General features: G+C 42.0%; 1 long non-coding RNA gene across 1 annotated transcript in view; it reads right to left on the bottom strand.

Annotated features, from left to right (window-relative positions):
• Positions 1-26,400, bottom strand: part of LOC146595651 (uncharacterized) — a 166,501-nt gene that overhangs the window by 119,036 nt on the left and 21,065 nt on the right. Inside the window, exons 2-4 of the long non-coding RNA XR_014895913.1 lie at positions 10,248-10,503; positions 10,088-10,146; positions 8,959-9,088 (exon numbers count right to left, since the gene is read on the bottom strand). This is a non-coding gene — a long non-coding RNA (uncharacterized LOC146595651). The remainder of the gene's footprint in view (positions 1-8,958; positions 9,089-10,087; positions 10,147-10,247; positions 10,504-26,400) is intronic.

Raw genomic sequence — 26,400 nt, 5'->3', positions numbered from 1 at the left:
GTCAAACAATATAACCTAAGTAGTCTTCCATTATAATATTTAATACTAATTATAGTTTACAGACTATGATTTTTGCCTTTCTTTGCACGTTCTAAATTTCTCCATAACCTGTTCAGATGGGCACAAAGCGCTGGCAAAATAAATTGCGGCAGTCACAAGAGTTCACAAAGGCTACAAGTAACAAAAGCATTTGAATAACTAGAGCTGCATCACATGCCTAACCTTTTCCTAACATTTAGGATACAGGATATTTGGTTTATGGACATCCAACCTAGCAGATATAATCAACCTCCTCAAGAATCTTTGAACAATTTGGGGAAACAGACATTCAGATGTTATGTCAAAAGGTGTTTATTTGCCATATTCTGAATTCGGTATTCAGAAGGTTTGCCATAGGATTGGAAGTCTCAGAGAACTGAGACTGTATCTACCCCGCGAAAGCAGCAGGGCTAGGCTTCTCTTCAGTCCCTTCCAGACCCAGGCAGCTGGGCTAGCCAGACGTCCAGCTGGACCCAGGACACCCATTCTCATGTTCTTTTGCTCACTTTACCTGCAAATACCAAGGTATTATAGTTTCTCAGTAGCCTCATTTGAATGGAGATAAGGGGTTAAGTTTCCCCATAAGTTTTAAAACCTCAGCATAAATGCAGGACTGGCTTTACTACCACTGTGTTGGAACTTGGCAACCATTTGAGAGGACACATCAACACTAAACAACAGTTTGGAACAGGAAGAGAAGATGAATATCTAATCCGATTGAAACTCCAGAGGAAATATCATGCAGGCCGACTGGAATTAACCCAGGAATCTCATGTTGATGACTCTGGTCTTATGAAAAGTTCTCCTCTGTTCAGGGTCTTTCACTACCAGTCATCAATACGCACGTAAACATCTGGAAGCACCACTGCATTTTTAGTAACCAGAACATCGGCCTTACAGCACAGTTGAAAAGATCAGTCATTTATCTTTTTAAATCAAAACCAGCCCATTAATACACTCAGTCAGGGATATTCAGGAGAAGATGGAGGTTCAAACTAATATCTCTAGTTTCTCTTACATAGAATGCCTGAAACAAAAGTCTTCTGAAACATAAATGCTTCCTATTTAGAATACAAGTAGTGGGAGCATTGCCCTGTAGCTTCAAAAGAAGCTAAAAAAAGAAAAAAGAAAGAAAGAAGAATCTAAAGTCGTTCCACCCAAGAGGCCCAGAATACTCCAGACTTCCCACTTATCTAGGAAAAGCAATTTATATGAACACTGTTTCCCTACACACAAACTATAAAAAGCCTCCAACTCCTGTGCAAGGACATCCCAAGAACTTAAACACCAGAAAACTGGGAAGCCATCCAAAACCTTAAAGAGCAGTTGATCACAGTTCCCACAGCAAAGCTGTTGCATATGAAGTCTGCGGTGTCTCCGTGCTCTTCCTGAAGGCTGTTCTCATGCAGATCTGGGAGAATGTGAAGAAACCTGTCTCTCCTAGCCCGTGCCCATGGAGAAAAATGGTAATGCACTGAAGCAGAGAGAAGCTCCCACATAGAAGAAACTGCATCTGTGAACRGTTGTACACATATACTTCAGACATTGGCCTTGGCAAAACTACCAATTCAGGGAGTAAATTCTTTCAGGGAAAGAACTTGGCTTTTGAACTTCCCGTGATTCATTTCTTAGCATGGCCTCCTAGATCTTTATGGGCTAATTTTAACATCCCTGTCCTGACTTTTACTCCTACAAGCTGCAGAAGCACTTCAGACTGGCCTACGTTCAAGTTGGTGCTGACTCCCCCCCGCCCCAGCCTGGCTAGTTTTTACCTGGATCAGACCTCCATTGTCACGAAGACCGATGCTAAAACAAGGGAGGAAGCAGGAACAAACAACAGCAGGCTAGAAGAAAGTGGGATGAGATTTCCCTTTTGCCAACAGCACACACATTTTAGAATGAAATGACCATGTAGCAACTTCTTCACATGCTTTCATGAATTCCTGGTCAACACTTTGCTGCAAACTACATCTATTCCATTGCTTGCTGAAACTATTCTAGTTTCTCTGTATCCGAGAAATACTGCCTATACAACAGCTTTTGAATGCATCATTTTGAATGCAACACATTCCCCCAGTGTTCAGCACACACATTGGCTATCAGTTAGTCTGCTATCTGAAGACACCAGCATGGATTAATGTTCTTGGTGGAACAGGGGGAACATTCAGTTTTCACTGATGTACCAGCAGGAGAGAGGAAACAGAAGTATGCCTATACTCTGGGTATTTTATTCCTTTTTYGAAGCAATGCGGATTTTTAAGAAAGAGCAGACTCCAAAAGATAGATGAGTTAAGATAGGAAATTCAGGATTCAAAAGAAAATAAATGTTGATGTTCAGGTGTGCTTGGTTCTAAAGCTTTCATTTATTCACTTAAAAAATAGAATACTACTAATTTCCGATTTCCCAAATTTCTGTTTGTGCCTTCTGCTGCATCAGTTTATGCCGCACATTCTAACATCATAATTTTATCTCATAAATTGTTTTTCAGAATGCAGTTAGGAATAAAACCCGGCAGAGCTCAGGCGCAAGTGCAGGCACGGCTCAGCGACGCTGCCACTCGCTGACGGACGGCTCCCCCTCGTGCCTTTCGCAGACCGGCAACCCCGGCCACCAGGCGAGACCCGATTTACACACAGCCGTACGCACGTGCTACACACGCGCAGATACAGGGTTCAAAGCCTGGAGTGTACAAGGATGACATTTAACACTGGACACCTAATTCACAGCTCCGTATTCAAACATATTTCATAACTGAAAACATATTAGGCATTGCTTTATCCAAGTGATCTGGTCAGGGTGAGGTCCTGGGCGGCAGAGTTTTTGTTTTACTCGACACACTAAACGCTTTCTCAAACAAAAGAATGAAAACAGTGCCTAAGCACGCAGCAGCTTCTGCATCGACAGTTCGTGGGCCAGCACTGCTTGCCGGTGCTGCGAAGTACCAACTCTTGCAATACAGCTCTGTAGAAAGACAAATGCAGGACATCATTGACCTGCCTATTGCTGCATCCTACTCCGTTTCTAAGCATCCAAACAACAGGGAATAGTTTGCCCCTAAGATTTCAGAAATCCATGAAAATAAATGAAATAAATAAAAGGGAACAGGTGTATGTTTAATTTGTACATCCCCTTAGCAGAGCTATTAGTGCATAACATTTAAACAATTGTACAAAGAGATTAGACATCTGCCCACTTTTTCCTACAGAAAATTCCTTAAGAAGTGGGTTGTTTTAAGCCAGGGACCTACACTACTTTATGAACATAAATAGCTGGCCCAAGTCACGTTTGGATTATTCAAAATTGACCTATTCCAGGAGGGTTTCACTAAGCTTAGCTAGGCACTTCACTAAGCTTAGCTAGGCACTTTGTATTTAGATCCAACTGTCAAGGCCCAAAAAGGGATCTGCTCTTAATAGGCCTCTTTTATACTATGGATTCAAACCCTGTAACTTTATTTTTTTTCTCATTGTGAATATGCTATTTTGACCTGCAGGACAGTTTTTAGGCAGCTTGAGYGTCATCAGCTGCAGTAGAGCATACACTTTTCAATACCTTTGACAAAGCCAAAGCTGTTTTATGCACAACCCACCCACTTTCCTTTCAAGTCACAAATCTCACTTTGAAATGCTGTGAATTTGACACACATTAATTAACAGACAAACAAAGAACTGAATAAAAGACGCATCTGAAGATCTGCAAAACTAAAGCATCTAAAATGAAATGCAAAAAGTCTACTCTCAGCAAGATTCTCAACCCTAAGATCCAGTGTTATCACCAAAATCTATCTCAGGCCTTGGAAAACAGTTGTCATAAGTGAAAAAAATACGGATATTGMGGTCTAACTTACATTTCAAGCATTCTCTTGTCATTGATTATTGCATAAAGTTACGTACACAATTTAACTTCTTGCTAGGTCTCTACCAGCACTGCTTCAAGGAATGACAAAACTGATTTGTTATGTGAATAAAATATATGTATCTTACCCCCATTAAATATCTCTTAGGATTGAAGAATGTCTACCAGCATGCTTTCAACTCCCTTTATAAAACTAAAAACGYGGCATGTGACTTTTGTTCCTACCCTATCAAGCCTGTGACGGGCTCACCAGGATCTCTGATGAGATCTTGATTATTCTGAAGTTAGTGAGACTTCTGCCAGCGACTTCCAGAGTCCCAAGGACCCTGTAGCCAGAAGATGATGGGACACCAGCCTACTTCGAACCGCTTGCGTTATCTCTGAGGCAGCATGGGGTGGCCTGCAGCTATGAAGATACCATCTGTGAGATTCAGGAGCTGAAGAAGCTTATGTGGGTTCTACACTTACTTTTCTGAGATCAGTCAGCTAGTTTTTCCTCTCAAAGGACACAGTACAGAATCCCAGAGCAATCTCATACCTCGAAAGGAATCTCTGCAGCCAAAATACTCCGCAACCTTGATCACAAATGCAGCTGTAATTTGAAGAAGAGGCATCTGCACAGTTAAGCAGCAAACCTGGCTCGCTCTAGGGAAGGACCTACAGACATGTGGAAATGCTCATGATGCTACAAACAGCAAGTATGTTTACCCCCAGAACCTACACAAGACTTAAAACTGAAATCTAATGGGGTCAGCAAAACCTTTTCCCACAGCATTTTCCAAGGGCATCTAACCTTTCTGTTTTTAACCACACTCAAGTTGCTCAGCTGCTGCAGAGGGAAATCAGCTCCTTTGCTATGCTTTGGACATCTGCTTCAAAGAAAAGGGAGAATTTCGCTCCTTTGATCAAACCAGTTAACAGTTTCACCAACCACACTCAGTCCCAGTGCACTGGGGTGCTTTTCACCTCCAGCAGGCAGAGCCTTTTTCCTCTTTCGGCACCTTTCAGTCGTTCTTGCAGCTCGTGTCTGCACTTGGAGCAGGGTGGAGAATTTGCTCAGCAGAAGAGACCTCTCCTTGCAGGATCAGAATAACACACTAACAGGACTAGCTCTGGGAGGTTTAACTGCCCCGGTGCCTGAGGCTGCAAGCTAATGTCTGAGATAGAACTGCTGCTACCAGGCTCCACCTCGCTTTCTCCACGCCATGACCGGTCTCCTCATCAACTCATCACCACTCTTCCCTGTAGAGATGCAGCACCGGCCAGTGAAGAAGGCAGCCCAACGGGCAGCTGGAGACCCAAATGCATAACTGCATGACCATCAAAAACTCAGGACAAAAACTGAACCTCAATAATTGCATGGCACGTAAGGTAGCCCTGAACTTAACCTGGAATTTTAGGTGATATCCCAGTATAAATGACAACTCATCACAGTAATAGCCATTAGCATTTTTTCTTGTACACACACATTTCTGTCTCCTTAAACTACATGTTGTTTTATGAACATGAGCCTGCCAAAATGTTTCTTCACTCTTGGTCAGACAGTGGGAGAATTTTATTTTTGGGGGGTGCTTCTAATGTAAAATTGCCAAGAACAACTTGTCTCTTGTCCTAAAATGGCAGCTGTAGCCCTGTGGAAACAGCGCTGCAGTCTCCGTTCTGAAGTGACAGCAGGCCCTACCGACATCAAAGCGAACATGAGGTTTTTAGTGAAGGCTGTTTGTTGATTTTTTTCTCCAGTGAAGTGATATTACATGGCATTTCCAACCCTCAATCCTATTAAGTGACAGAACTACCTAATAGCACTCATTAAATAATATAACTTGGTGTCAGGAGTTCAGTGACAGGCTCATGCCGTTGAAGGGCTAGATTTATGCCCTAAAACAATGTGGTTTTGGTGTTACTGTTATTGGTTTGGGGTAAATGTCATTTATTTTGACAGGTGAAAGCATAAGGCCCAGGACAGTTCATCAAAAGGTTATCACCCATCAGAACTTAAACTGAGCAGAAAAGTGGGTGCTTAAATTTTACATTTAGAGGAATAAAGCATTAAAGCATGTTCATTGCTGTGCTTCTGAACATCTTCATGATTTTCTGGATAATATTTTGGTGACCCCATTAGACATGGCCGTGTTGTAATAAGGCAGTCATACACTGCAATTATTCAGGAACCTTCCTCCTTTCTGTCCAAGGAGATACCAGAATTATGCAAAAATGAAGATAGTCATGGACTTTTTTTTTTTTAATTATTCATTGCTTACAGGCCCACAGCAAATGCACGTAATTAAAACCTTAAGGCTGCAAATACCACTGTCTTCTCTTGCTGTCAGTCAGATATTAATTATTATTATTTACACATTTAACCCCATGTATTTATTATGCAGAGTAAATGATAAAGTTTGCAGAACTTATCAAAGATTTCTTACTTCTTTCTTACTACAGCTGTAGTCCCACTGAAGGCCCAAGTGGTCTTTACCAGCTAATATACAAGCAATAGCTGCAGCTTTTCTAGGGCAGGGATTTGGTGGCTGTCTGTGTTATAACGCAAAGAGAGTGCAAGTGTAAGAACGGGAACAGTCACCCGCGCTCCCAGCTCGCCAAACCAGAATTTAGAAATCATGCTATTATTAACAACATAACACAAACGACGCTCAGCAGCTCTCGAGTCGCACAATGGTTGAATTCTTATATAAGTACAAAAAATATTAGAAACCAGAATTTCTGTAGAACATGTGTTTGCAATAATAAATTCTGTTTCTTTCTTAGCAGAGAAGTCAGTATTTGCAAGTTACCAGAACACTCTCACGTGCAAATACTCCAACAAAAACACGGCCTGCACAGTAAGGGACAGATTAGGAGCAATTAAGATCTACTGGTAAGTGGCTACGCTCATAAGAAATCCCATGGGAATTAATCAGCGTACTCTTGTGAGAGACTACTCAGAGAAATGAAAACTAAGTCACAACCTAGGCTAAAGCTCTATGACTTGTACACACAAACCATCCCAAGCTTTGCTCCTCCACCCTCAATATTCAAGTTTTTAATTATATCTCCACTCGCTCCTTATCACCACACAGGCAGGAAAAAATCACTGTTGGTTGTTGTATCACGCTAGGTAACTGCACCTGAAAGCCTGGAGCTGTACAAACAAGGCAGGACTCTGCCCGTGACAGGCACTGAAACTCAGGAGTCCTCCAGGGCATGCTCTTTACAGCTCGCTTTTCTTTCACCTCCAAGCTGTTAAACTCTACAAGTCAGCCCAAATGAACCACAGCCCCTATGAGATTTAGTGGTTCCTTCCAATAACCTGAACCAGGTGGAGCAGCCAGCCTGAGTCTTGCTGAGTATCAGGGCCCAGAACAGCGAGCAAATGTGGAGTAACATTTGCCAGACACAGCTGCAGGAAAGCTAGCATTTCTATTTCTGCATCAAGACGTAAAACTAGGACAGCTGCGATTTCACCTGGATGCAATGCAGCATCTCTCAGTGTTTGCTCTAACCCTGACCCCTCTCTTCTTCCCTCAGCACCAGTGCAGGATGAGGCTTTGGCCCTTAAATACACAGCAAGGACTCTCAGGAACTCTAGTTAAGCTTCAGTTGAGTTAATTTGGCTGCGTGCACCATCCAGTTGTATCATACAGATCAGAGCCTCTCCCACAGAGTTTTGGGCCCGTTTTCTGTACAGTCACAAACAGTGCAGCCTCCTTCAGCAGCCCTGCATGGATAATCTATTTTTTTCTAGGTGTCATTTGAGAGATCTCCATCCTCAGAAGTTATTGAAGCCTTGCCTACTCATTAACTTTTGTTTCTCAGCTTGTGGCTTGGTTCAGGTTTAACTGCAGCACTAGCTTCTAAGTTCAGTTCTGTTGTGGGTGTCTCTATTAGCAGCACGTGGCAGTTCTTCCTCAGGCTTCACAGACAGCTCATCAAGTTAATGTAGGCTGCTATGTCTCTTCCCTTAGTACAACATTATCCACGAGCAGTAAAACCTTTCCTATTCAATTTGCTTGCTACTCTTGAAAGACTAGAATAACATGGTGCAAAAGCTCCACCATGTTGCAGTTGGGTTTCAGTAAGAAAGTTTATTTCTCGTGCTTTTTACTTTGCTGCCATTACCTAGCCATAAGCTGGAAATGTTAAATTATAAAATATGCAGCACTAACCAGCCAATTAAGTTACCAGTTCTAATTTTGGACAGAAAACTGGACAAAGAAATAATCAAAGGCTTCCAAAAAAAATCAGATGGCTAGAAAGCACTTCTGGCAGTCATGCTACTCACACATGGGACCACTTGAATTTAACAAATCAGATGAGAGAGGGAACACTGAAATGGAAATTGGGGCTCTACTCCACACAAATTCTTCAAAATGTTTGTTCTGGATTTGTATATCTACTGCAGTTTACAACTCTAGACTAGATATAGCAAGAGTAATATTAGAAGAAGAATACTAGAAGAAAAACAAAATAATTAAACTATTGGCTAGATCACACAAATTGTCTCCCTGTATGCAAATCACATCCAAGTCTAACAGATTTCTAAACCAAAGCTGGTACTAAAGGTATCTTTCAGTAACACAGCAATAATGCTCCACAGTCATTAGAGCAGAAGAAACTTCCCGATTCAAACTACAAAGCTACAAACAAGCCACACATCTGCAAGTAAACTTATACAAGTTACACCTGAATGAGAAAGAAACCCACAGCAGCTAGTGTCAGTGAACGAGAGGCAGCTGTTTGCCAGCGTACACCAGGTTAGAGACTGTAAGGCACAGTACAATAGTTCCTATCCCATCAAGGGGGACAAATTACAAGGGCAACGCTAGTAATACTACTGTAAAGAAACAGTAAAGGATCCACAACAAAAGGGAAGAAAGAAAACACTCATTCCACCAGTCTTGCTGTAAGAAGCCAATTACCTAAATGTTTAACAGGAAAACATGAAGCCCTTTGTAGCTGTGATGCCAATTGCAGCTTAATGTAAATGTATGTCCAACGATGACATCACCTACCACAACCAAAAATTAAGACGAAAGTTCTGCTAGTCTCAGTGACTAGTCACTCACCAGGGAACCAGTGGTTTTATGGGCACGCCTTCCTGAAGGATCCAAAAATAACATTTTTCCATGCGGCAGAAATTCCTGTAGCGTTCACGCTTTTCATTTCAGTAATGCTGCAATACAAAGTGCCAGCCTCCTGTAATGAGGTAATGTGACAATGTAATTTGTAGCATTTTATTCTGTCAAAATTGATCTTAATATTGCCATAGCAACTAGATCAAAACAAAAGATGGGGCAGAGAGAGTAAGTTTCTCCCTGCCACCACCCAGCTTTTTATATAAATATAGATGTGTATATTCTATATATATAAAACACTGTAAAGTTCATGATTCACAATTAAACATTGCAAGAAAAAACAGCATGGGAGAAATAGCAGCACAGTAGTGTGACATTTTGAAAAGAAATGCTAGCAAATTTGTAAACTGACAACAATAGAATTTTAAAAACTTGTTGTTCAATTACCAAACACCCTTGCATATGCCTCTCCTGGTTAAACACAGTCAGAAAAAGGGGTATTATCCATTTCTGATTGGGCTAGGTTGAAGTGAATACAGGCTTTGACTGCTGCATGAGGTGGAGAATGTTCCAACTCCCCCACCCACATGGAGAACATAGCTTTTTAACCATTACTCCTTAATGTGTTTGTTAAGGAAGCTTGGCTCCTATTTAGCTATCTAAGCATGGTTTTGGAAGTGCTGTATGCCCTGTTCTTACAAATATCTGCCAATGTATTTTAGTACCTTTGTGGGAGCAGAGCTGAGTCTGGAAGTCACGAGTACTAAACACGTAGAAAAACCCTGGATTTGGACCCCAATGCAGTTTCCAATCAACCAGTATTAATTAGCATGCAGCCCCTTCCTTTTAAAACAAAGATTGACTTCTATAATAGTGAGATAAAAACCTGGGTCCTCCTACAGACTATTTCTTAACTGACATCAGAGAAGTTTCCAAACATTCCTTGCAAGAAAAGGAGAGGTGTAGAATACAGACTGCCAAACACACACTGTGTACAGGTGCACACATACCCTGCAAGCTCCAACCATCAGCCTCCAAATCCCAAAACAGCCACGTGGTTCCTGACTTGGGCTTTAACAGCTTCTGATTTGGGCTTTAACTCCTCGAACGTGGCACGTACCTGCATCTAGAAGTCCGTGAAAGTCTTTCCTGAAGGCTGCACGGTGTCGTTTACAGTCCCTAATATAAAAACACACAACAATTTTTGACAGATTCCTAAAATGCTTGGGAGGGAATTGCTGAGGACAGCATGCCAGGAGGGAGCAGGATGTTAGACTCACCTTCATGGTGCTTTATCACTGCAGGTCCACCCATGTTTTTGCTGTAGCCCGCTATCTACAGAGGTCACCAGATAGCTGCTTCTAAAGCAGGCTGCATCAGCAAGGCTAAGTGATCCTGGCTGGAAGGCAGCTCATCTTCTAGGCCTACTGTGGGATATGTTTTTGCATCCCAAGCTCTCTCGACTGAAAACAAGATTTCTCCATCAGTTTAGAAGGTGGATATGATAGACAAAAATTTCTTGATGGGCTATTAATCCTAAAAAAAAAAAAAAAAAGAAAGAAAGAAAGAAGAAAAAAAATTGTACGCATGCTTAATTTGAAGTATATGAATGTTTCCAAGGATTACTTGCACTACTAAAATTAAACACACTCGAGTCCTTCACCTGAGCAATGGCCTAGGGCCCCTGACCCTCTAAAGTCCTATTCAAGTCGGTGGTGACTCTCCTGAGTAATGACAGTGAGGAATTTGATCCTGGCAGGAGCTGAGCTATATACATAGCAAACTCAGAGCTCCTTCTGCAATAGCTTCGGTCCTTACATGGTCGGGTAAGATGGGCATTCATTCCCGAGCTTATCTGACAATTGACATGGGCTTGGCATGACTTCAGCTGCATATACTTACAAAAATGTATTCCACAAGCTGTTACTTTTTTAAATCAGAAAGCACCAATCTGCTGCTTCAGCAAGGAAAGCAAAAAAGCTTATTTAGGCAACAACGTGTAAGAAAATCAAAAATAGATTTAACTACAGACTTCTTCCTAATTATCAGCGTCGGAGAAGATGCACCTTTTCCATGCGAAACCCCTCATTACTCCTTCTTTCCAATAAAGGCAATTAACAATGAACTTAAAAGTTCTTGTCTGTATCCCACCACTCTGCTCTTTGAAAAGGCATCTTGTACAAACCACATCAGAAAAACTGAAGGAAATTGAACATTTTAAAAAAAAAAAGATTTAAAAATTAAAATAGTATTTGTATCTCCCAAACGGGAAGTCTGGAGCAATAAGGGCAGGAAAGGGACCAGTGTTTAAGCTGATTGCCCCAGCAAGGTCCTCTGCCCTTTCAGCAGTGCCACAGCCCCTCAGTAAAACCATTTAAATTAATTAGGATCCGGCGGAAGGAGGGAGGCAGGGGGAAAGATGTCAGATTTTATCCGGAGCGTTAGTGACGGCTGGCCGGAGACGGGCTTTCGGGCCCGCTAATTGGGCCCACGGGCCCCAGCGCCACCAGCGCTTTGACGTGACATGTTCGAACCGCGCGGGCGGCCCCGCGGCCCCAGCGCCCGCGGCCTCGGGCTTGGCCACCATCGACCCACGCGTTCCCCCGCGCAAGGAGCCGGGATCTGCAATTCACACAAATAAGAGTCTTCTGTGTCACAGCGGCCTTATGGACATGGATCTTATTAAGCTTTTTACCTAATTAGCAACTTTCCTTTTTCAGATACATAAAGAAAAAGCTAAGGCAGCAATTAACTGCAAGCTTTACTGAGCACAACAGAAGCATAGTTTCCTTGGGCAATATTTCCAGGTGTGTTTGCATATATATGCATATACATATACATATATATATATGTGTATATATATATATATATAATTGCATGTTCTCATTCACACTTGCACATAACTGACTAGACAAATATCATCACATTAGGAAGAACCAGGACCAGAAGGGAAACACTGCAACATTTAAGTTTGATCTGGTGAGCATTAGATCACGATTCACTTTGACATAAAAGCTCAAGAGCACGTTTAGCCGAGGAGAAATGCATTACAATGGCTTGAACAAGAAGGAAATAAGTCTAATGTTTCGTGGGCTGCATTTGCTGTGGAAATCCTAATAAATGCATATTCTTAACGCTTACATTGTATCTAATGAACTGGTTTTAAAATTTCAAATATCTTCAGTAACAAATTGGAAGATCTTATCTGCTTCTGACTCCCCAACAGATAGGATTTTATTTTAGAAGGTAACAGAAAATTGACAAGAAAAAGCCTGTTTCAAAGCTAAACAACACACTACATGTATCCTCATTGTATTTCACAGCAGCATTCGCAAAATAAGTAATCTTCATTTTTTAATAAAATATATTTATAAACCTCTGTAAGCAGTTCTAGTATCATTGTTTTCCAGGACACATAATTACAACAATTATTTTACACCTTTGCTGTTGTGCAGTGCCAGGCTGGAGAGGGCAGGGGGAATCTGCACGCAGTAAGAAAAATACTTCACAGTTTAATGGCCACATGTTATCTCAGGAGGAGAAAATGAAGAAAATTTGTTTTTTATGTGCTCTCTATCACATAAAGATAAATGCAGAGCAATGCTTCTTAGAGGCTGGCACCTGCTCAGGTCTCAGGAAATTTCACCTGATCAAGTAAAACACATTTAAAAAGAATAATGGAACCAAATCAGCTATTTTTAGATCAGAAGTTACCTCCAAAGAAGAGTCCTTCCCACTTCAGCACACTGCCTTTCCGGCCTTGCATTACCTCGTCCTCCTCTTGCCTGCAGGGCCTTCCGGGCAGCCCGGGCGGCCAGCCTGGCCGCAAGGCCAAAGCACTCCGCGCAGAAGCACGGGTTACCGAGCCGCGCTCCCATCCGCAAGGCAAGYGCAGCTCTGCAAAGAGCAGCCACTGAAGCCATGCAGCTGGGAAGAGAACGGGGAAATCTAGCCAYTAGCTGCCCAAAAAGCAAGTCAAARTAGYATAGCTTAGGTTGAGGTGTTGCTGGAGAGAYTAAAGCCCAAGCTACAGCCTCGACACGGCCCAACRAAGCTGTGTAGTGCCCCGAGGAGAGACGCCGGCACGGTCCTTGCTGAGCTCCTTGCTATAATGCTCACAACGTCCAAACAATTAGTTTAAAGCTTAACTAGATGTGTGTGCATGAGCTGCAGTCATATCTCATCTACCCCAAGACTGGACAGAAAGCCCTGCCAGCTACAGGGAGGGAGGGAGGAAAAGACAGTGCACAGGCAGCAGTAACTTAGTTAGGAATAGCAGGACTCTAACTCATCAAGCTGCTCCATTTCAACTCTTGGTCCAGCTAGCGCTTGTATATCAAGCCCTGACCCAAATTCTGTTGTTTTATCTTCACTGCTACATTAAACAGTAGTTGACCCTACGCAGTTTTACAAACGGCTTAACTCAGTCTTTTGCTTTCCTCATGCTCACATCCACACATTGCTACTGCTGCCCTCACATCACAGCCCCTTCAGCCTCCTCCCCATTCCTTCTCAGTCACAGCAGCTAGCAAAGCACTGGGTCCTTCTTGGTGGCAGTGTAGTCCCAGAGTGGCTTCACAGCAACTTGAAACTGCAGGTTCTAGATATGCATTTTTCACAGTAAATAACCATGCCCAGCTGCGTTTCCCAGCTACGCCTCTCCATCAACAGGCCCCCGGGGTCTCTCGATGGGGCAGACCACACTCCTTTTCACATCTGTGCAGCTCATAGGAGGAGGTTAGAAAGGTCTTTATAGTTTAGATGCAAACCGCAGCATATGAATCCACGTCTTTCAAGAGAAGCTGACCTTCTGCTAATGTGTTTGCATCCTCCTCAGTAAGAGGTGCTCCAGTGAACCACTCCAGTGTCTGTGGTTCTAATGCAAACTGGGCTTTTACTTCTGGCTTGTGTTCATCTAAACACATTTCCTTCATGCAACAACTAGAACTCACATATCTAGAAAGAAAGCAGATTGCATAAAACAAGCTGCTAACTCTTTCTCATATGTGCAGATATGATGCCAATTCCCAGAAGTTGCTGCTATTGAGTAAGTATCTGTCTGTTACAAACTGAACTGAGCGTGGCAAAACTCTGTAAATATCTGAAATTTCAAGACAGATAAATGTTATGTAAGCTTAAGTTTTGCAGCTTTATTATTGTGCACTGTTTCATTCCAAGTTGCTCTGCACGTAGAAAGCAAACATCATTGAATTTATTTTAAAAAGGCAAAATAAAGTTTACAATTCTGCCTGACCTAAAGTTTGTTTATAAACACAGGAGCAGACTGGCCTTATTGCACTGGAAATGACAGAAAAATCTATCTGCAAGTTGAATATGAGCCAACAGTGTGCTCTGACTGCAAATAAGACAAAGGGCATAGTGGGCTACCTCCGAAGAAGCACTGGCTTTCAGATGAAGGAACGTGCGATTACCCTTCTCTACTTGACCCCGGTAAGGCCGTTCCTGGGACACTGCATCCAGTTTTGGGTCTCCCAGTTCATGAGGGATGTTGAGAAACTGCAGAGTCCAGCAGAGAGCTACCAGGATGGTCAGAAGCCTACAGCATGTGACCAACAAGCAGCTCGGCCTGTATGGTCTGGTAGAGACCAATAATAACGGGCTAATAGCAGCCTACAACTAGCTGAAGGGCAGGTATATTGACAGCAGAGGCAAACTTCTTGTTAAGGACAGATGATAGAATGGCAGCACTACCACAAACTGTATCTTGGGCAGTTCAAATTGGGCATTAGGAAAAACTTTTTCAGAAGGGTGATGCAGTCCTAGAATAGGTCACCAGAGAGGCAGGGAATCTTCATCCTTGCAGTCTTTCAAGATGCTGGTAGCCAAAGCCATGGCTGACCTGATCTAGTATTGGCAACAGCCGAGCTTTGAGCAGGAGGTCATACAGGAGAGCTCCAGGAGGTCCTCCCCACGCTCTACTGCCTCTGTGAAGTTATACTAGAATAGAGAGGGCTGAAGCCACAACAATAGGAGACATGCAGGAATCCTTTAGCAGGCACAAAAAGCAGGAAAAAGCTCTTCACCATCCTCTCTGGCAACTAGTCTTAAACAGAGCAGTGTCAGGTATTCTCCAGAAAGCCTTCCCTTCCTCCTCAACAGGTCTGTGGAGACCACTTAAAAGGAAATGCACTTACAGTTAACAGGGTCTGGATAACAGTGCAAAGAAATTCCTGTTAAGGTTATCAGATTTACTGAAGAGAAGTTTGTCAGTAGTAAGCATTCAAAAAACCATGAAAATACCAGAAAAAAATAAGAAGGTTATTACATTATTTATGAGATATTTTTATTGCCTCTGCAATTTTCAGCTTTTAGACTCTACATTTTTATCCATGTACAAGTAATTCGAGTGAAAGCTGAGTCGAAGAGCTCAACTTATGTCACTCATAGGATAAAATGACAACATGGAATATAATAAAACTTTTGATACAATAACGAGATGTATTTTTATTTTCTGAAGCTATGCTGCCATAGTGTAGTGAGGAGGTAAGAAGCCATTCAGTGCCTAAGTTCCATTTATCGCCTCCAAATTTTGGAATGAGCAATTGCACAGTCTTTCTAAGCAAATGTGAGCTTCCAAGAGGCCATATATACTAGCTTGGGTTTTGTGCTGATTTTGGAATAGGGGCTAAGTAAACTCACATCTCTGATCACCTAGACAGACCCTTTAATGTGCAAAAGAACAGTCAGCAAGAGTAAGAGCTAGATAATTCCTATCTTGTCTCTCATTGCAAGAAGAAAAAATTACAAGTTGAAATACAGGAATTTCCAGCTTCCTGTCTAAGTATGACCTGAATGTGAGATGGTTTAGTCTACAAATGTTTGTTTTAAGGTTTCAACACACAATACAGTCTACTTTGAAGGTAGCTTGCAAAAAGTCAAAGAAACGAGAAGTGTGCAAGATGAACGAATGAAGCTGCTGTGTGACCGGCTGCGGTCACAGACCAGCTACAGCTGAAGGGGAACCAGCCTTTTCAGTTTCTCACGCATATGTTCTCATTTTAACACATCCATGTTTTTCTTCAGTTTTCAGTTTTTTCAGTTTTCAATTTTGAAATGCTTCACAAAGCATATAATTCTAGAGAACTGGAAAGCTTTGTTGCAAGTGTTTCTTCCAGTCAAACTTTTAAACATATACATCTGCTGTGTCACTTTTTTACATGAACACAGATTTTTTTTTTTTTTTTTTTTTTTAAGTGAGGGCTCATTAGAAACACATTTTCAAGCTGAACACATGGGTTTTGACACATTGGTATTTTTAGTGAGAAAGCATCCTGTTAAGAAATTCTTGACCAGGTACTAGCACCTAGCCACCATACTTTATCTTTTTTAGATACCCAAATGCCTTTAAAAGCCAGATGATAAGCTACCTAATCACTACGGCTCCACACACTGTGCCCCAGGAGGATGTTACAAGACCATGTTGGGGTTTCATTCTCAAGCCCTTGCACTCTGTAGCAGTGGACTGTTCTCTATATTCACCCCACTCTTACAGGTAAGATTGGGCAGGATCTGGCTACATAACTTGCATCATAACAGCAAACTGCACATATTTTAAAAGATTATCAGTCAACTACAATTCTTTCCACTGGAGAAATGGTTACTCAGTTAAGATAAACAAAGAAATTCCCATGCACTGAAAAGGAAAAACCTATTAACTGATTAAACATGTGAATCAGTTGATAAACAGGTTATCAAAGCTCTGAAAACATTTTTAACAATGACCCTTCCTGAAATTTTTAACAATAACCCATAAAAGCTAGAATAATTCAGCACTCTACAGGAAACCAACTGGATACAAAACAGAATGCATTTCTGATCTAAGAGGCTGCACATACACAATATAAAATTACAGATTCAGACAATAGTTATCGGTAAACTAGTGCTAACCATTTTAAATTGGAAAATTCAAAACTTTGGATAAAGTTCTTCAAAAGGTTTCTAAACCTTTCAGCATATAGGAAAAATGATGACTCATATCCCACCTGATAGATATTGGTAATTCATTCCATGTTTCAAATTTTTCAAGTAATTATAAAAATACTTGTTAAAAAATAAAATCCATTATTTTCAGGACAAGTTGAAGATATGGAAGCAGAACGGGAATGCAGAAATTTGCATTTTTGCACAACGGCTTAAGCATTACTTGCAAGCATGTAAAAGCAAAATGTTGCATATACTAATAAGTAAGCACTACTCTATGAAAAAAAAAAAACAAATCTACTAAGTACAGTTCAGAAAAAGTTAAGCTGAAGAAACTGTAGACCCAGCCCTTGTGATAGATGATAGTTGCTTATAAACAATTCCAGATCTATAGAAGAGCTTAGAGCAACTTTTTGGTCAAGAAAAGAGATGAATTTGGGTACCAGATTAGGATCCAGGTTAATCAATAACGTTACTATCACTCAAATGGGACAAACAGACAGAACCTACAGTATTTTAAAAAAAATGCGAGTCATGCATTTCAGATGCAGATTTACACCTTCCCAAAATTCAGAGGGATATTCAGATCCAAGCAGTTTTCAGCGCATTTCATACAAAATGCAGAGCATTTCACTTTGACATCTGTTCCGCTTCCCCATGCCCTGCAGTTTGGCCAGACAAAACTGCTGCTAATCAAAATAGATCCAAATCCTAAATATCACTTCTGCATAGGTTTGTGGCTAGTACATCATCTACAGTTTCTTTTCCCTTTCAGCACCAGAAATGTCAGCCTGGCTAAAAAACAACATCACAAGTCAGATAGAACCTGGACAAGACCCTGGTGGAAATCCCGCAGCGCAGGGTATCTCTGATAGCTAGCCAAGACTCTGACATAAAACTTTTTCATCAAGTAAGGACGTCTTTTAAGACCACCTTAAGAAAAAGAAATCCTTAAAAAAGAGATCCAGGCTTTCCACCAGTTACTGCAGAACATTAAAGTTAAAATGGTCAACTTTCAAACTTTCGGCTTTACAATGGCTTTAAAACCCTGTGTAAAAAATCCTCTCAGCCATCTCATAAGCTCAAAACGACATACTGAATTAAAAGCCAGAGTTAAAAGCCAGTGTTTTATTTTCATTCCAGAAACACAACACTGGAAAGTAATCAAACAAGGCATTTATCAACGTACAAGTAAAAATAGAAAATAACCAGAAGTTTTTAATTTTGAAAAACCTGCCACCATCTTTGGAAACATCACATGTCAAAAATATGTTTTGCTCATGGTATAGAAAGATCATATTTATCTGGCTAGAACCCTGATCTCAATAAGAACTGATGCCTGTACTTTCAGAAGAGGAAGAAAACGAGAAGCTCAGATAGTTATTTTTAAAAGATTTGCTAATTTTTTTCCAAGGCTATGATGAGTTTGGACTATGGCTGAGACCCATGTAGACCTTGGGCTTGGAACGAGAAGATGCACTCAGCACCTCTTTAGAGAGCCCTTCAGTTCATTAAATCTGGAGAGAGATGCATTCAAAGGATTTGATGCTTCCAATATCTTTGCAAAAGATGTAGAAATTGCCCAGTTCATATAGTTAAGGTCATGTTGCACTTTTTTGATCTGCAGAAACAAAGCAGTAGGAGAACAGCATGTTCTCCCCTCGCCTTCCGCCCTCAGCGGAAGCACAGCCGGAAGCTCCCAGCAGGAGCCACTGCCTTTCAGAGGTCCTTAACTCCGTGTGAACAGAAATCCAGAAAAGTTTCCATATCACCCCTGGCCCAAACAATTCCTCCTCCTCCTCCTCTRCCTCGGAGCTGGACTCCCCATGTACTTTGTGCAAAGCAGCAATGTATTTTTCCCTATTGACATTAAAATAATCTCAAGTGTTCCTTGAAACTAGATCAGGCATAAATATTTGTGGTTGATTTTGAAGCCCTTCATTTCTGCCTGCTCATGCCATGCCTTTGAGCAGCAGTTCTCAGTTAGATCAGCGCAGCCTTCTTGCAAAGCCAAACCCTTTGTTCTTCCAGAAACTGCTTTTTTCAAATGCTTGTTTCCAGGTGCTCAACTTACACGCCTTAAAGGATTTTAAAATTTTCAGAATGTGACAACATAGACCTTCTAAGTTATCTTGTTCAAGACAACCCAAAACTGAGGCACCCACTGGGATCTCCAAAATTTTCTATTGTCTGCTAATAGAAACTTGGTTACCCAGAAATACATTTACAGTTGCCACTTCTTTATATATCCCAATCGTTTTGGTGTTCCGTTAATGATTTTTGTATTCCAGTCAGATATTCTTCCATTATACATACCATATATTCTTTGTTCTTCTTCTAAGGATGAAATCCAAGTAGAGCAGTACAAGCATAAAAAAATTACACCTAGATTCACGATACAGTTCAAGAGCAAAATAGTGCTGCAGATAATTAATAACATACATGTACTATTTTTCCTTCTATGTGGATGTGGCTGTGGGCATAAAACAGGGCTGAACAGTCCTAATGTTTCAGCAACAGCAAGTGTATCTTGTATCTTAAAAAGCTAGCGCTGTCACATCGATGTGTAGTCACATCAGCCATGGYGTTGATCCCTCCAGCAGTTTGCCCTATCTTGCAAGTGAAAAAGTCAGTGGGATGGAGAAATGCATCAGCGTGACCTGTGAAGCAGCTCGTTTGGGAGCCCCTGTGCCCACGGAGGCGGCTGGAGCAGTGGGCTCCGCTGGCAGGCCGCCCGGCACGGGCCCCCAGATCAGCCGCTTGGGCCTCACCATGCACTGCTCACAGTGCTAGAGACCAAAAGGAAGGGGACAGAGGACAAAAGGAAGGGGACAAGGAGGGCTGGGAAAAAGGACAGATCCCAGTGAAAAGTGAAGATCTTTAATTTATYAAGGGAAAAAAAAGGGGGGGRRGGRRKYYTYCMRRAAAWWMYYMRKTWAAARRAAAAAAAAAAACTTTGCAAAACACAAAACAGTGACAGTATCATTTTCAAAAACAAGTTTAAGTTTCAAGTTTGGAAATTATGGCAAAGAGTATTCAGCAAAAATACAAGCAGGTCTAGCCCTTGCTGTAGATCAGCCCAGATCCCAGACTGGGGGGTTGGCTTGCCAGATTTCCCTGCAGCTTTGCTCTGCAGCGGGGTCCCCTTCACACCTCGCTGCACCGGGGCAGGGTGCCGCAGGGCTCGCACGCAGCCCCACTCGCTATTTGCAGCGTGACGCTACATCAGGCCTCTCAGATAGCTGAAAAGGCTGCAGCCAATTTGCTCCCAAAATTGTAACTCAAACGTGTGCTCCGGTGGAGCATTTAGATGCCCGATCACTTTGCCCCGTTCAGCGAGCTGCAATGCAGCAGCTGAGCATACACTTAAGCTGGTGGCTTTTCAGAGGAGAGCAAACCCTGGGCAAATGCTCACGCCCCACTGGCTCCAGCCCACTGCGTGTTTGTGTGGGGTAAGAGGTTCGTTGAAGGAGAGGGAGGCTTTGGGTAGGGACCATGCCTTGCTGCCAGGCAGACAGCACTGCACGGATGAGTGCAGCCCCCGGCAAGGGATCTCCTTCCTCTCACAGGASGAACAGTGTGTCCCATTTATTCCCTCTTCCAGAAGGCAACAAGCTGGAAGAAGGTTGGAACAGTCAAGATTSAAGAAGGAAGAGAAATTAAAATGAACTGGTAAAGTGAACTGGTTCATAATGCAAACTATTATTCCAGTCCTTAAACACTCTTAATTAGCAAACTGCAAAGTTACAATAAAAGGAGATTGAGCATTCTTCAAATTAATACAGCTGTGGCAGCTAGGAACGCCTTCCTGGGCAGAATGGAGGAAAGGCCATTGGAACCTCCTCAATTCTCCCACAACCCACCCCAAAGGAGTGCTGAAACCTGAGTGACGTCCACCCCTTCCCCAGCCAACGGTGAACGCAGATGACCGCTGCTGACGTGAACAGACTCATGGCGATTTACACCAGCGGAGGATCCATCCTCTGTATTTAGTGCTCAACACGGTGACGCTGCCATCAGTGAACCTGCAGCTCAGCARGAACACGCATCCCAGCAAGGTCGCTCCAGCTGCAATACACTTTGTTTTGGGTCCTTCTGAAGCATTTAATTTTGTTTTGGAAATTATATTAAAAAAATATTCAAAACAAATTGCCACTTCAAATTGGAGTTTCATTTTGGAAATTTTATAACAAAATATTTCATCTCTTCATACTGTTGCGGTAATTTTTTTGAATTGAATAATTAAATGAAGTTTCCATACATTCACAAAAAAAAAAAGTGTCAAATCTGTAGTTTCACCCTAAGAGGTTAAAGAGGGGAGAAAAAAAGAAAATGTTTAAAAAAAAATGATCCCATTCTATCTCAGACTGCCTTTATTTAAAAATAAACTATGCGTAAAAAAAAAAATCACTATCTATAGCATTATAGTTTGCAAAGACTGGGCAGCCAGGAATCACAGATAAGCCTTCTAAAGACAGTAAAGAAAAATCTTTTGATAGCACACAGCACGTTGAACAGGCTTCTCCTAGTACTTGCAGTAATAAAGCTGTCAAGCACCGCAGCAAAGCAGAGCTAAGTGTTTCAGGACTCAGGCACATKAACTTCTATTACCCTGCATTAACATGTAATCGTTGCTGTGTGCACTGTTCTCAGCGGCAAATGCTCGTACAGGACATGAGTCAAAACTCTCCACGCGGGACAGGACAGGGGAACTGCCGCACTGTCCCCTGCAATGCTGAAGCCGACAACACCTGGCAAGGGCTAAATTGATACGTCTGAGTTATCGAAAATCTTCGCATGCGGTCAATAATTTTTAAAATGGAAAGATATGTTATTAAATTTTAATAATTTTCATGTTTTATTTTGAACCAAATAGTTGCTAGTTTTATGAAGTTTAAGGGCTGAACGAGCAATTTCAGTATAACCATATATGATTGCTGCAAGTCCATAACAGCCTATGGTCTGAGAATAGCAGGACCGAAGGGGTGATCTGTCGCTTCACAGTTTGGGACACCCTGGCCAAAGCAGAGAAGGAATACTGCAGAAGGAGGTTCAGCATATATCTTCAACATCTTCATCATCAGTTCACCCAAGCTGGCTATGTCCGAGACAGACTGGTAGACACTTGTCATCCTTCCAGACGCATGGTATTGAACTCAAGCTAAGAAACACCACAACGTGGACAGCTTTTGGACCTGACTGCAAAGCCCACCCGACCACTTCCCCCAGAGCTGGTGGCTCAGAGGTCCCTGCACCACTTCCTTGGGCACTGCAGAGATGCCCATTTTAGATACAAAAAAGGGTGGGCTTAAGAGGGGAAACACAAAGTGCTCTGTAAATAAATCAGAAGTGCAAGCAGCAGAAAAAGTCATCTAATCTGAACATTTGTGCAACAAGCAGTAGACATAACCAAGCTGTTAATAAATGCCACCTAGAAAGCTGCAAAAGGAGCAGAAAGGTTCTGGCACAGCCTTCCAGGAGGATGGGAGGAACACAAACCAAACAAAAATGTTACTGTGTTTTATAATGGATGTTTATAAATTCACAACAGAAATGAGAGGACATAGTGACCTGTGAGAGCAGGGACTGGACTTTCTCAKTTCTTACCCTGGAACTGTGCTTCTGGATCCCCCAATCACCCTTCCCTTCCCACCATGGCAGTGGTCTGGTACATGTTTAATGTATATTTGCTATAAGAGTATTACTGAAAAAAAAAAAAACAATGTAGGAGCATTCATTAACAGCAAGATATGATTGCACAGAGAGTAGGTAAATACGTCCACACGAGGCTGACCATTTGCTCTGTTCTAGATGTTGCTGATGTAGAGAATGGGTTACTGTGTCCAACCAGCTCCTCAAGTCCTTCACTCATCCTTCCAGAAATTATCACTCCCCCCCCTCCCCCAGGCTCACAAGCAAAGCCCTAACCACAGGTCACAGTGACAGAAGTTAAGAAAAAGAGCTCCAAGATCAGCAGTTTCCCCTGAGCTGAGCTGTGGTGAGGTTAAAGATGCTGGTGGATCAGAGGGATGGTGCCATCCAGCAAAGTGCCACAGCAAGGGCAACTAGAATAGGGGGGCTTACTGGGAGAACAGACCAGTGATGACTATCATAGCTACACTGCCCTGTTAAAGTAGGTTTTATTTTCTTGAATTGCTTCTATGAATCCTGGCATGTTTCCTTAAAGGCTTTGCTCCTGGACAGGCAGCTCTAGTTAAACTTCCCCGAGTGGAAGGAAAAGCCAGCAYATCTACATATGTGCCTGGGCAGGCAGGTAGGAAGTTGTGCTCTCCTAGCTTCATAAAAACACAGTGCTGTAGAAGTTTAAGGTGCATTTATTCCTTTGGCTTTAATTTGATGCATAGTAATCCGCCTGCCTTGCCTTTCACCATCTTGCTTTAACAAGTGTAGCCTGGGGGGATTTCTGAGCCTGCATCTCCACCTCAGGTTAAAGTGGTTCTTGATGACAGATGGAGCTAAGCACACTTGCTCCGAACCTGAGCTCTCAGCAAGAAGCACGTAGCTAAAATTTGCCAAATTACATTCAGAAAAGCCCTGACTGAAAAGGATCTTCATTGTGAAATGCTGAAAGACACAACCCCCCGAAATCCACAGAATTGCACAGCTAAAAGACAGGAAACAGCTACGTTTTCTTCTTCCCATTCCTGCTTCTCACAATACAGTGACCTGCAAAGGGCTCACTTCAGGCTCCACTCTCTCCACGAACAGCTCATTTTCAGCAGACGATCACATGGCTTTAATGTGTCACAGGGCAAAKGCCCTTAGCGTAGGACCCACAGATAATCCCACCTCAGGCCAACCTCATCTCCACCRGAGCTAGGTGGACTTTTGAGCCTGAGGAAGCGTAGGTCTGCAACAACGTACGCAAGCAAATAAAATGGCTACTTCCATAGAACTGCATCAAATCACTTTTGCTCCCTGTTTTTTTCACCTGTTTAAACTCATAACTGCTGCTCAGAGATTCAGTCAGACTGTTCTAATTGTGGCTGTCTAATGATCTTCCACTGCTTCAGTACCATCCCCATCATGGGAGTCTTCTGCTGGAGATGCTTTGGGGATGATGCCAATAAAAAAAAAAAAAACCCTACACACATGTACCTTGATTCAACTATATTTCTGTGTATTATATATACAGAATATATATATGTGTGAATATATATTTATATAAATATATATTTTATATATATATTATATATATATATGCACAATCTATTTAAATCCAACTGGGAAAAAAAATCACTAGAAGATGACGTGTGAAAACTTGGGTTTAGTACTGAGGAACTTCCTTGATTTGTGCAAGTTTCTGCTTCTCAGAATAAAAGAACGGAAAGAGGGAATGATTAAACACTGCTAATGCATGCCATTCTCCTCCACTTTCCTGAAATTAGTGTCCTGAAAATGTGGTAATTCATTTTCCTATGACACTATTTCAGAAGTACATCTCTTCAAACATCTGGAAAACATCCACTTGCTCTGCCCACCATAGCAGGAACCAGAGAAAATTAGACTGTCTGTGCACTCAGCCAGGGCCACATTTGTGGATCACCTCTGCCCTCCTCTATAGACTAGCTTCAGAGCTCATTTTGCGGTTCCTGAGAGCCTGCCGTTGCCTCATGAGAACTCTTTACAACATATCTCCTGATGTGTTGAAGGCTTTGGTGCCTCTATCCCCAACAGACATCTTCTCTTAACCCTACCTGGTTGCTGTAGATCATTCTGGGATGAAAAAATTCATGATATACAATACCATATGTCTAAATCTGGAAACAAAGACAGAGCAGCAGCTCACTGCTGCAGACAGCACACCAGTTCTCACGCAGAACAAGCTCTTTTCCTAGGAACAAAGCCCRCTTACTCCAGCTGGGTACAGAAGGGCAGGCACATGCTGGGGAGAGGGAGGAGCAGGGAAGGCCTGGTTGTCTCACCAAGGCACAGACAGGCAAGGGGTTGTAGCACCTTCCTCCTACCTCTGCTGTTTTASCAGCCACAGCACCACCAATCATTTTGTCCTACCTCTATCAAGTGCAGATCTAAGTGCTTTTCCATTCTGACTCCAGCACAACCATATATATAAATACATATATAAATATATATATAAAAATTTATGTATTTTCTGTTGGCATTCCCAGCTGTAGAGATGTCTACAGGCTGCATTAGGAGTGCCTAGGAATGACAGCACTACACTCAGTGTAGCAAGAAGCTCACCTATGCACACAAGATGTGGATGGTCCTGAACTGTGTACGTACAAATATTTACTTCCTCCTCCCTAGAACAGACTTTAACCTGAGTGATCTACTTTCTCCAATCTTCTTAAGAGAAAGGACTGGACAGTGTTCCACACAGTGGCCCGCTGGAGTTCATCATCCAACAGTTGTCYTTGGTAATGCAAGAGCTGTGACAACCCACAATAACCAAGATCAGGATATGATGGCATTTACTAACCATTTCATTGAGTAGAATGTATACAAGCAGCAAGAGGAAATATCAACAAATTCCAGATGCAGAATGTAATTTTGTTTGGATGGCAGAATGTTACACATTGTTTTCTATAGGGGAAAAAAACCCATCATTAAAACAGTGGAATTTCAGTAAACTGTACTTTGGGTTACAGCCCAGAATAGTTACACTTGGCAGTTCAGAGGCATTGGTAAAATATTCCAAGGTTCATAAATCCTCAGCTTTAATTTGTAGATATAGGTTACAGCTTTAGTATCACCGCAAGGGGGTAAATTATGCTCCCATCTAAACAGTTGCCAATGGGCCCTGTACCAAGCCTTGCAGTGCTATTGGGCAGCTTTCAGGAAAGTCATACATCAAAGTCACTCAGGTTCTCTCTCCATGCCACTCGGACACTACATACTCAGAGTAGAAGGCTTCCCTGGCTGGAACAGGCCCTGCAGCACCTATTTTGAACTCACACCTTTAAGTGAGAGTGTTCTATGAAGGATACAGTACCTAAACCTAAYCTGGGTACAAATGAGGTGATTCCTCACCTCAAGCTCTCTCAGGATTGAGCCTAACACAATCATGCAGGCTCAGTATTAGCAAGCAGTTTGGGATTGATGAGAATTCATTTGTAAAAATCAAGAATCCAGAAGCATTTGGTGGCTTATGAAGAATTTTCATTCTCCAAAACAAGTTAAAAGGTTCTAGCACCCCATGCCTATGAAAGAAACAACTACTACTGTCTGAGAAGAGTAAGTTGACTAAGATCTCATTTGATATTAGACATATCTGCATGCTTTGCTATGTTAAATCAAGAGTCAAGCTGGTTCACAAGACTTACTGGTAGGATGTTGGTTTGTACAACAGAGACCTACAATCACTTTTAAGATCTGTCACATTGCCAAAACATCATGCTACTACTGGATAATAAAGGTGTAGGGTGAAGAACAGGCCTCTCTCAAGAGGTCTCTCAAGAGATGGTACTCTATAAATAGCTTCCCATTTGTCCCATCAGATCATTGTTA

Source organism: Rhea americana, unplaced genomic scaffold (genome assembly GCF_003343005.1).
Source record: "Rhea americana isolate MKP2758 unplaced genomic scaffold, rheAme1 scaffold_22, whole genome shotgun sequence".
In the NCBI taxonomy this organism is placed as follows: domain Eukaryota; kingdom Metazoa; phylum Chordata; class Aves; order Rheiformes; family Rheidae; genus Rhea; species Rhea americana.
This window is presented reverse-complemented; position numbering and strand designations above follow the sequence as displayed.